General features: G+C 35.3%; 1 long non-coding RNA gene across 1 annotated transcript; it reads right to left on the bottom strand.

Annotated features, from left to right (window-relative positions):
• Window positions 1-1626: 1626 nt before the first annotated feature.
• LOC113773376 lies at window positions 1627-4740 on the bottom strand. Its single transcript, XR_003468817.1, has 2 exons — window positions 4657-4740; window positions 1627-1799 (listed from the first exon to the last, which is right to left on the bottom strand). It is a non-coding gene; the product is annotated as an uncharacterized LOC113773376 (long non-coding RNA).
• Between the last annotated feature and the right edge of the window lie 6760 nt (window positions 4741-11500).

The raw sequence follows: 11500 nt of genomic DNA, 5'->3' as shown, positions 1-11500 counted from the left end.
AGTTTTATAACATCTTCACTAATTTTATTTATTTTAATTGTATCATATATCTCCAAAAATATGATTAAGTGTGTATTTGGATCCTCTATGACATTACCTCCAAATTGAGATTGTTGAACCATTTGAATGAGTGATGGTTTAATCTTAAAATTATTAGTGTTTACCATTGGTCGTGCTATGTTTGTTTATGATCCTTGTCTCCCCGATAGAACAAAATCTCTAAAATCTTGCCTATTTGTTACGTTTTCCGTCATTTCTTTTTCTTCAAAAGGTAGCTCAATACCGATTCCCTTTATTAAGTATTATACTTTTAGTTTTGATTTGAATTAATAGCATTGCAACTCGTTTCGAGTCCTCACTTTCTCTCTCCTAGGGTTTTTCAAGAATTTTTTCGTTCATATGGTTTCGTTCTTCATGGTGGCTCTTAAGCCTCCAGATCCTTTTGTTGGTGGGAATCAACCCCTGCCAGTGGGAATCAACAATTTTGTGAATGATGTTGATGCTTGTGAGTCTTTTTGCACTGCTTTGGTTGGTCATTTTGCCTTTAACAATCCTCCTATGGATGCAATACATAAGTTTTTTATGTCTTTAGATTTTAAAGGCGATTGCTCGGTGGGATTATTGGATGCAACTCATATTTTGATTCGGTCATTTCTTGAAGAAAACTATACGAGAATTTTTGTGTGTAGAATTTGGTTTACCCAGAGTTCTCCTATGATTGTTTCAAAGTGATTTCTAGATTTTAAAGCTAATCAAGAGCTTTCCATCGTTCGTGTATGGATTACCTTTTCTAAACTACTTATTCCTTTTTGGGTAAGAAGCAATTAACAAAATTGGCTTTCACGTTGGGACATTTATTAAAGATAGATGCGGCAATAAGAGACTTGCATAGGCCTTCAGTTGCTCGAGTTTTGTTGAGGTTGATATCTCAACCGCTCCTGTCAAATGGGTTTGGATTGGTGATGTTGACTTTAGTTTTTGGCAGCAAGTGGAGTTTGAAATCAGGCCTTCCTTTTTTGTCCTTTCTGTGAATGTGTAGGCCATCAAGAAGTGGATTGTTTAAAAAGAACCTTTCTTTGAAATTGGTTATGGTGAAATGGTCCAAACAAGCAGTGGTAAAAAATCAACCAATTTATATTCCTAAATTACAATCGGATAAGTGGAAATAAAAGGTGATGGATGATGATCATATTCAGCAACCTACTGACAATACGTTGGAAGCATTGGTAATTTGTGATCTAAAAAGACTTTCTAATTTTAAATAAACATGATATACCAAGCTCAGTTAAGGAGAATTATATGTCCTTGGAAAAAAGACTTCCAACATGTTATTCAACAAGTTCAGACAGTTGGAATTAATCTGGCAGAGTCGTCTCATTCAAATCAGGAGAATATAGGATCTTTGGAAGGTACGCAATTGCATAAACATGTAGTTAACTCTGAAACTTTAGGAATTTCAAGTGTATCGTCACAATTTCACTGGAGGCAGGGTCTGTTGTGTGACGCTCCTACTTCTCCCAAGGGCGAACCCAAGGGTATCCGCAGGATGCCTGTCCAACTCTCGCCAGAACTCGATACAAATTCAATTCAAACTTAAAATAACTAGTTGATACTAGAAGTCAAAGATAAGAGAAAGGTCAATTCCCTACTAAACGTTCAAGTCGTACATCAAAAACTACCAAAAATACCTTACATTCCCAAAATATACAGATCCCAAAAGTTGTCTAAACAAATACATTCAAAATTCTAATCAAATGAGCCATCAAGTAAGCTTCTCCAAATTCCTCCCATTTCAGTTCCTGTTGAGAAAAACAAATCTAACGGGGTGAACGAATGCTCGTGAGGCCAAGAAAATCTTGCAAGCAGGTAATTCAAGTAGCAATAAAGCTGGTACGAGAGGTAAAGCTATAACATTCAAATAGTTCCTGAATATTCACAAAACACATTCATGAAGGATACGGGAGCTCTTAGGAGCTCATTTCCACTTGCTTTGCCAAATTTCAATCTAATAGTCCGTAGAACTTTACTTATTCCATTTATGAGTCTGAGTCGAATGAGAGGTACCTCCCACTCGAATCGGTGTGGTATATACTATCGCTCAGTGATCGATTGTACGTTTATGGTTCTGAGTCGAATGAGAGGTACCACCCACCCGAATCGGTGTGGTACATACTATCGTTCAGTGGTCGATGAGACATCGCTCCAATCGATTTATGCTTTGCTTATAGTTTTGGGTCGAATGAGAGGTACCTCCCACCCAAATTGGTGTGGTACATACTATCGCCCAGTAGTCGATGAGACATCGCTCCAATCGACTTAGAAAGGTTTATGGTTCTGAGACGACATGAGAGGTACCTCCCACCCGGATCGGTGTGGTACATACTATTCGCTCAGATCTCACGAGTTAAACATAATCATGTACAATTACCAATCATTGTTTATGGTTCTAAGTCGACATGAGAGGTACCTCCCACCCGAATCGGTGCGGTACATGCTATCGCTCAGGGAACCGATTTTAGTACTGAGACGGTATGAGAGGCACCTCCTACCCGAATCGGTGTGGTACATGCTTCCGCTCAGAACTTACGAGTTAAACGTGTTCATGTTATTCAAGCATTTGATACATCCAAGTATTTAATATATTTCAGCATTTCAAGCATGAGTTATTCATTTCAAATGAGAACGAGTGCGATAAAGTACACACTCGGCTCGGCAAGTTTACGTATCATGTATAATACTTGTACAACTAATATCTCAATCACATAAACATTTAACACATACTTGACACTCACCAAGTAGCAAGAGCAAGTAGGTTCAATTTGAAGTTCAAGTGTCCACCGTGGGATCCTCTTGAAGGTCCTCGTGTGCGCCTGAACAAATAATAATAGACTATCATTCAAATATCCCCACTATTGAGGAAGATCGTATCATAGTACAATCTTAGAAAAATCTCGTGAAACGAGCCTTAATTATCCTAAATCGAGACTCTCGAACGGGATTTCAAAGTACAAGAGAAATTAAGTTTACATTTTGGAAATCAATGATACAACGTTCGAATAATATCGAAGGAATAAGGAGTACTTGAAAAACTCCATTTCCTTGGAATTCAGAAAATTTCTGTTTTCATACGAACCCTTGAAAAATCGTATTTCACTCTACACAAGTCCAAAATTGGAAAACTTGACACCATTGGAAACCTCTTTGAAAGTACTAAAAGTTCTTAGAAGACACTTTTCCAAGATTTTAAATGGAAGATATTCAAAAATGGGCTCAAAGTTACTGTTTCAGAGTACTTAAGGTTGTGTTGGGGTTGGTTTTTTGCAAACTTTGGAAATTCGGTAAAATTCACACGTTGTGAGCTAACCTCTGAAATCTATAACTCCATTAGATTTGCAAGTAATGTTTTTAACAGAAAAAGCGGATCAAGAATCGGAGTTTCGAGCACCGAGATACGGTAGCTCAAAGTTAGGGAAAAATTCAAAACTGGTGAACAAATTTCCAGATTTGAGTTTCCAACTTTGGGACTTTAGTTAGGTATCGAAATGGACTTAGATTGGTACAAAATTTGACAGTATAATACTCCTATATAAAGAGTATCCCTCTATCAAATTTCATGGAAAAATACCTTCGGGAAGGTAGTCACTCAAACAACCAAAGTTTCGAAAATCCTAAGACAAAATTGCCTTGAACCTTTTGTTTTCCATTCCAAACATTTGGTCAAGGAAAAATTCCTCAAACATGGCTCATTAGTGTAGGCAAAGCCTAAAGAACATTCATGGCACATTTCATAAGTGTTTAGCACCAAAATATTCAGTTAGCAAGTCTACACCAAGCCTTGCATCAAATCTGTCCAAAAGTTAGGGTTTTCAAGAGCAGGGCAGGTTCCGTATTTTGATCATAAATCACTCAACTTAACTCGGAATTGGGTATGGTTTATGGAGTTGGAAAATAAATTCATAGAACTAAAATTTCACAGAAGAAATTATTTTGAAATTCAGTACAAAACTAGCTTGAATTCGAGCCACAATTTGCAGTCTCAGCATTTCGTTCCAGGAAAACAGAGAAACAGAACAGCCGACTTTAAATGGTTGGTTCGGCTCACATACATGGAACCAGAATGTGCATTTTATACCGTCGGAAAGGTAGGAATGTTTAGTTTTAAATACCACTGACGGCACTTGATTTTGACGTCGGAGTACAAAGTTATGGCCGAACCATGAAAGCTGGTCAGAGCATTACGGGAACAGTTCCAGATTTACTAGCTTTGTGAAATCGATTCATTTGACCCACCAAACCTCAATATTTTTCAATGAAATTTTTTACACCATCTATACAACATATAAACATCATATATAAGTTATCACAACCTCAAAATTCCACAGAAATAGGTACGTTCAAAGCAGGGGCAGAATCGAAACTTTTTACCCCATGCATTTCTTGAAGTTTATACTAATAATACACCATTAATCTACCATTTTGAATACTAAACCAACATTAAATCCATCATCAATCATCACATCAGCTATCAAGACAAGGGTGGGAGTTCATAGAGCCACCTTCCAAATTTTCCAACAATAACAACCACCCATATGAATACAAGAGCTTAAAGGTGTTAATCAACCTCCATAAACCAAGATTAGAGTATTGGATCATTACCTACTTTGGTTGATGAACTAGGCAGGATTTTCGGTCCTTAGAAGCTCCAAGAAATCCGTGGAAAGCTCCTTGTTTTGTAGCTAGATGAACTTCCCAAGTATTGAGCTAAGTGTAGTTAAATTTTGGTTGAATTTGGTGAAGGTTTGAGCAAGATTTGGAGATGAAATTTGCAAAACTTGGAGTTGTTTTGTTGCAGCTGATGGTTCGGCCAAATGAGAGGGAAAAGAAGAGATGTTGCATGCCACTTTAGTTGAGGAATTGAAGGGTTTTGATCTAGTGTGATGCACCCATGAGGAGCTCAATAATGTGTAGCCCAAAATGCTCCAAAAGTCAACTAAGGATAGTGCACGTATACGCGCGCTTCGTGCTCAATTCCTTTCGAGTTCGTTTCACTAGTGCCCTAAACCTCTAATGTACTTTCATTTACACTAATATTATTCATTCTTAATAGTCTAAACTAATAGTCTAAAATCCCTCAATTAATCGCACGCGTAAAAACGCGCATTTCCAAATTAAGCGCGATAACGCGAGACCTCCAAGAAATTTTTATAACGATAGTACTAATGACTATCACTTGAGTATTTAAACATAAAATTACCTATTTTAAGACCATTGTACAAGACTCCAATTTTTCAAACTTATTGTACCCTCGATCGATTAAAATTTCCAAACATCTTTTCACTATTTTCACTAAACGAGCTTCCAAAAATTAATTTTTGAAACAAGTCACTTTAAAAATATAATGAAACTATAATTCCATGTATTTAGGTCTAATAAGGATAGAAAATAATATTTGGGGCCATTGGCCAAATAAATAATTAAATAAGCTCGTAACAGGACTTTAAAATAGGTAAATTTGTGAGTTCTTACATGAGTCGAGTATTAATTTCTCAATTAACATTTCTTAATCTACTATTAATCATTCTTAATTCTCCAATATTAATACACTCCCGATTTAAGTATAGCCTCGAAAAACGTGCACTCGTTGTTCCAAACTAAACGAATTTTTTTGAAAAGTGAATTTTTCAACAAAACGCTTTAAAAACATAAAAGAGACGTTGTTCCATCTAAATGGATTTAAAATGGTCGAAATAAATAATTCGGAGAAAATGAGTGAATAATTATTTAAATAACCCGGTAATATTCTATAAAAATAAGAAAATTTTCGGGTCCTCACATGTTGTAATCTCAAATCAAGATATTGATGGTTCTTTTACAAATTTGGATACAGATGATGATTCAATAGTGGATGTTACTAATACATTTGCCTTGTTCAAAAATTTGCTGGATAGTTCGGGGGATTTGAACTAGTTTTCTTTGTTAAGTCATCAAGTTTTTTGGACAAAATCAGCAAATAGCTTGCATAGTTAGACAGATTGTTTACAACAAATGAAGGAGTTTCAATGAAATTTTAAAATAAAGTTGAAATATTCTAATTTTTTGGATGACGATTGTCCTTGATTAGCTCTTTTGGATGCGAAAAATAGTACTCTGATAAATAAACTCATTGTGGAGGAGCCAAGTAAAGTTAAGAAATGTTCTAGACATTCTTCTAAATCACGAGTGTATTCTCAGGTTCCATTTTCTCAAACTATGTATTCATAGCGTTCTCATGTTAAATCCAATTAACATTATTGTTTGAAATATTTGCGGAGCTTCCTGTGTGGAATCTTTACTTTATTTCCATAAATTTTGTATGAAGAATTCTATTCGGTTATTGGTTGTTATAGAATCTATGTCTAATATACTCAGTTGGAGATTGTTCGTTAGCATCTTCACTTTGATCGAGCTATTTCTTTTACTCAAGGGAAAATTTGATTTTTATGGTTTGATTATGTGGTTTTGAATTTTACTGAATACGCAGAGCAATTGATTCACGCATCTACTTCTTTTCATTCTGGTGCATCATTTATATTTTTCGAAGTATATGCAAAATGTACTAGGGTTGAACATAGAATTTTGTAGGAGGTAATGGAATCTCTAAGTTTGAATATAAATCAACCCTAGATGGTTGTTGGAGATTTTAATGTCATATCATTGGGAGAGGAACCGGTTGTCGGTTCTCCAGCAAATACTCGTAATATGGAGGAATTTGATGTTTAATTGTGGTTTATCAGCAGTAGAGTTCGAAGGCCAACCTTTTATTTGAACTAATGACACTGTTTGATAAAGGTTGGATAGAGTTTTAATTAATGCATGATGGATGGAATATCATCTGATCACTAAAGTTCTACACTTGGCAAGAGATCGTTCAGATCATTCTCTTTTTTTGTCAAGTGTGGTTCAAGAGGGCTGCATCTTTCTTCTTTTCATTTTCTCAATGTCTAGCATAATCATTCTCAATTTTAGAGATGGTTTCAAATGAATGGAAGAAACCTGTATCTGAGATTGAGATGTTTGATTTTTTTAGAAAACTTATGGTGGTTCAAAAGAGGATGAGAATTTGAAATCGAGAATTATTTAGTAATATTTTTTGAGTTAAAGTTGCAGAGAAGACATTTAAGTAGAGAGAAGTGGAATTTGATATGAATTAGGATGAGCAGTCCAAGATTCTTCTTCATGAAACTCGAGCTTTACATTCTAGTAAACTTGCTGTTGAGTGTGCTTTTTGGTGTCAAAAGGTGGGAATTAAATGGTTGAAAAAAAGTAATGCCAACATAGCCTACTCCTATGGATTATTGAAACAAATATTATTTATTTCGTGCATTAAGGATATTTCTGACTTTTGATTGAAATTTGTGGATCTTATTAAATCTTTTAAGTTGAATTTTATTCTAAGTTATTTTTTCAAAACATCAGGTGGTTAATCCGCAGCTTTCTTTTGAAGTTCCCGTTGTGTGTGATGAGGATAATGATATGTTAAAAGAGCTTTCGACTTTGAAAGAGTTTCGGTTGGTGGTATTCCCAATGGATGTTGATAGTGCTCTAGGTTCTGATGGATTTGGGGTAGGTTTTTATCAGTCTTGTTGAGAGATTATTAAAGATAACTTGTTGTTAGTAGTTCAAGAGTTTTTTCTAAGTGTAGAACAGCTTAGATGTTGATCTAGCTCTCTTTTGGTCCTTCTCCCAAAGGTGGAGGGTGCTCATCAATCGAAGGATTTCAGACCCATCAATCTTTGCAATATATGTTCGAAAATTATTTCAAAGATTTTGGCAAATAGGATCAATAAATTACTTCATTCACTAATTTCTTTGTGGTAGACAGATTGTGTTCCAGGTAGGTGAATTGTTATTAACATGTTGTTGGCTCAAGAATTGATTTTAGATTTGGATAGGCATTTGATTGGTCCAAATTTGATTCTTAAACTTGACATGAAGAAGGCTTATCATCGTGTCAAATGGCATTTTTTATTGTTTATGTTACGGAGTTTTGATTTTTCTAAATTGGAGGTTGATTTATTTTTTTCGGACATTTACGAATTCATGGTTCTCTGTGTTGATTAATAGGGAGCCATCAGGTTTTTTCAAATCTATTGAAGTGTTAGACAAGGTGATCCATTATCGCTGGCTATTTTTCTTTTTGTTGCTAAGTTCCTAAGTTGGGGTCTTCATCAAATTTTTTTGGAAAATGACCAATGATTTTTTATATCTGCTGTATCTCAAGTTCCATACTTGACTTTTGTAGATGATACAGTTATTTTTACTTGATATTCAGAAGATTGTTTGAAAGCTGTTTGGGATTTTCTCTTTGTACCAATCCTTTTTAAGCCAAAAGTTAATGCTAGTAAGAGCTCCTTTGCATGTTCTTCGAGAGATTCAGAAGGGCAGCTCTCTTTGGTTTCGTCCAACCTTCGATTTAGGGAACAACCCTTTCCAATGAATTACCTGGGGATTCCTTTGGTAAGAGGGAGGTTAGGATGTATTGTTTTATGGTCTCCTCACTATGTTGAGAAAATGTCTTTTTCATTAGATTTCGAAATTACTTAGTATATGTGGTAAGATTATACTCATTCGGCATGTGCTGAGCTCTATACCTTTTTATTTATTACAAATGGTGCATTTACTAAAGGCTATTTTGGTTGCTTTGGAAAGAATATGCAATGCTTTTCTATGGGATTAGAATAGTAAAGTTAAGCGAATGCATTGGCCTACTCGGAAAAAATTGTGTAATCCCATTCAAGAAGGAAGGTTAGGTTTTCGATCTTTTATTGATACCCTAAAAGCATTTTCATGTAAATTGTGGTAGAGATGGCAGAGGAATGAATCAATTTGGTCGAATTTCATGCATCAAAAACATATCAAAAGGATCCATCCATCTTTGGTTGTGATTGATAGACCTCCGACATCATGGAGAAGGTTGGAAGAGATTTGTGACTTTGCTGAAAGCCAAATTCGTTGGTTGCTAAGGGAATGTTTGGTTGATTTTTGGCATGATACGTGGTGTTTTGATAAACCTTTAGCATGGATTACAGATATTTCTGATAAACCTCATGCTTTTGTAGGAGAATTCTATGTGTCTAATGGTTGGAATGAGCAGCAGTTTCATTAATGGTTGTCACCTTCCCATGTTGAGTGTATATTGAAGGTTCCTTTCTTCCCTGAGGAGCGAGATCAAATGATTTGGTCCCCTTCTTCTACAAGTGAGTTCTCAAGGTGTTAGCTTGGGAGATGGTTTGGCAAAAACGCAATGTTTCATTGGTTGATAAGCTTGTGTGGACTTCACTAGTTCCCTTGAAGGTTTCTTTCTTTGTTTGCCGATTGATTCGTCATTGGGTTCCTTTTGATGATTTACTACAAAGAAAGGGGATAGTTTTAGCATCAAGGTGCTGCTGTTGTAATGCGCAAGCTGAGACAATTGAGCATTCATTCATGACTGGCCCTTTAGCTTTGGAAGTATGGCAATTTTTTGGATGACAATTTGGTTTGTTAGAGTTGAGAGCTAGAGGGATTTCATCCATGTTGTTTGAATGGTTCGTCTTACACAACTTTGTATCAATGAATCATATTCGGATAGTGACTCCTTTGCGTAATTTATGATTTATATGAAAGGGTTGTAACCAGGCACATATTTAAGGGTATTCCTTTTTTGCCTCTCATGTTATTTTTCAACGGATCATTTTATTATGCAGTTGGGGGCAACTAAATGTTTTTGTTTGATACATTTTAAAGGTTACCATGATCATCCTTAGAGTTGGTTGATTTATCATACTACCAAGGAAATTCAGCTTGATGTGGTTGTGTGGAATAAGCCATCACATAACTTTTTAAAGTTGAATACTAATGCTAGTGTGGTATCTATATGGGCAAAGGAGTCACTATCCGAATATGATTCATTGATACAAAGTTGTGTAAGACGAACCATTCAAACAACATGGATGAAATCCCTCTAGCTCTCAACTCTAACAAACCAAATTGTCATCCAAAAAATTGCCATACTTCCAAAGCTAAAGGGCCAGTCATGAATGAATGCTCAATTGTCTCAGCTTGCGCATTAATATGAAAGGGTTGTAACCAGGCACATATTTAAGGGTATTCCTTTTTTGCCTCTCATGTTATTTTTCAACGGATCATTTTATTATGCAGTTGAGGGCAACTAAATGTTTTTGTTTGATACATTTTAAAGGTTACCATGATCATCCTTAGAGTTGGTTGATTTATCATACTACCAAGGAAATTCAGCTTGATGTGGTTGTGTGGAATAAGCCATCACATAACTTTTTAAAGTTGAACACTAATGCTAGTGTGGTATCTATATGGGCATATGAGGGAGGTCTCTTACAGACTCATGAAGAGAAGATAGTTTTTGCATTTTATAAGGAATTTGGGGAGGTGGATCTGCTGACGGTTGAGGCCTTGTCTTTAGTATGGGGATTGCAATTTTGTCAAGAAAAAGGTGTCGAAGATTTCGAAGTGGAGGTTGATTCATAGGTTCTTGTACACTTAGTTAAATCTAGGATTCTAGGTAAATGGCCTTTGTGTAATGTGTTGTGGAATATTAGGTCTTTATTGCATGGTTTGTGAGTTTTGTTGTCTCATATCTTTAGAGAAGCAAATTCTGTGTTTGATGCATTGGCTTCATTGAACTTGGGATTCGATAGCGTTTTTAATTCAGTCAATTCTCTTCCTCTTAAAGTTAGGTTAGCATTGCAGTTAGATAGGCTTTTGATACCTTTTGTTAGGCGTCATGCTCTCAAGAAATCTTAGAATTGTTGGTTTTTTATTTCGTGCTGTTGAGATTAGGTTTGGCCACCTCAAGTTCTTTGTACTTTTATTTTTTATTTTTTATTTCAATAAAATGAAGGAGTGCCGCCCCTCACCTGTGAACGAGGTTTGCCAAAAAAAAAAAAAACATTGCAACTCCAAAAAAAAAGTATTATATTTTATGCTTAACGCCAACGAATATGAGAATCTAAACGGCCACACACATTAAAAACTTCATTAGTTAGATTAAAACAAATTCAATTGGGGACTTGAATGATAAGTTTTAATAACTTATAGTTTAATTTATATAAATTATAAGTTATGATAAATTAACCTTGAGGGACTTATAGTGCAAATAAGATTAAGTCTTGGAAGATAAGAGTTGTACTAGAAGATGGAAGCCAAATCTATTTGAAAACTAGTTGACCAATTTTCATATAGATTTAAGTAACTTGTTTAGTTATAAATACGCTCATAGTTTAATCTTGTAAGACAACACAATAATAAATGAGTTGTGTGATATTTTGTGAAAATCAAGAGAGAGAGAGAGAAAAGTAAAATTGGCATCTAAGAGAGAGAAACAAACAATCCTCTCCCGTCTCCCATGTTAGCCAATTCTTGGGTTTCTCAACCTTAGGATTTCTTCATCTTCTTCCTTGACAACTTGTGTGTTAGGATCTAGTAATAAGCTAGCATTTTTCTA

Source organism: Coffea eugenioides, chromosome 6 (assembly GCF_003713205.1).
Source record: "Coffea eugenioides isolate CCC68of chromosome 6, Ceug_1.0, whole genome shotgun sequence".
NCBI classification, from domain to species: Eukaryota; Viridiplantae; Streptophyta; class Magnoliopsida; order Gentianales; family Rubiaceae; genus Coffea; species Coffea eugenioides.
The sequence above is the reverse complement of the archived record's forward strand: the minus strand, read 5'-3'. Positions and strand labels throughout refer to the sequence as shown.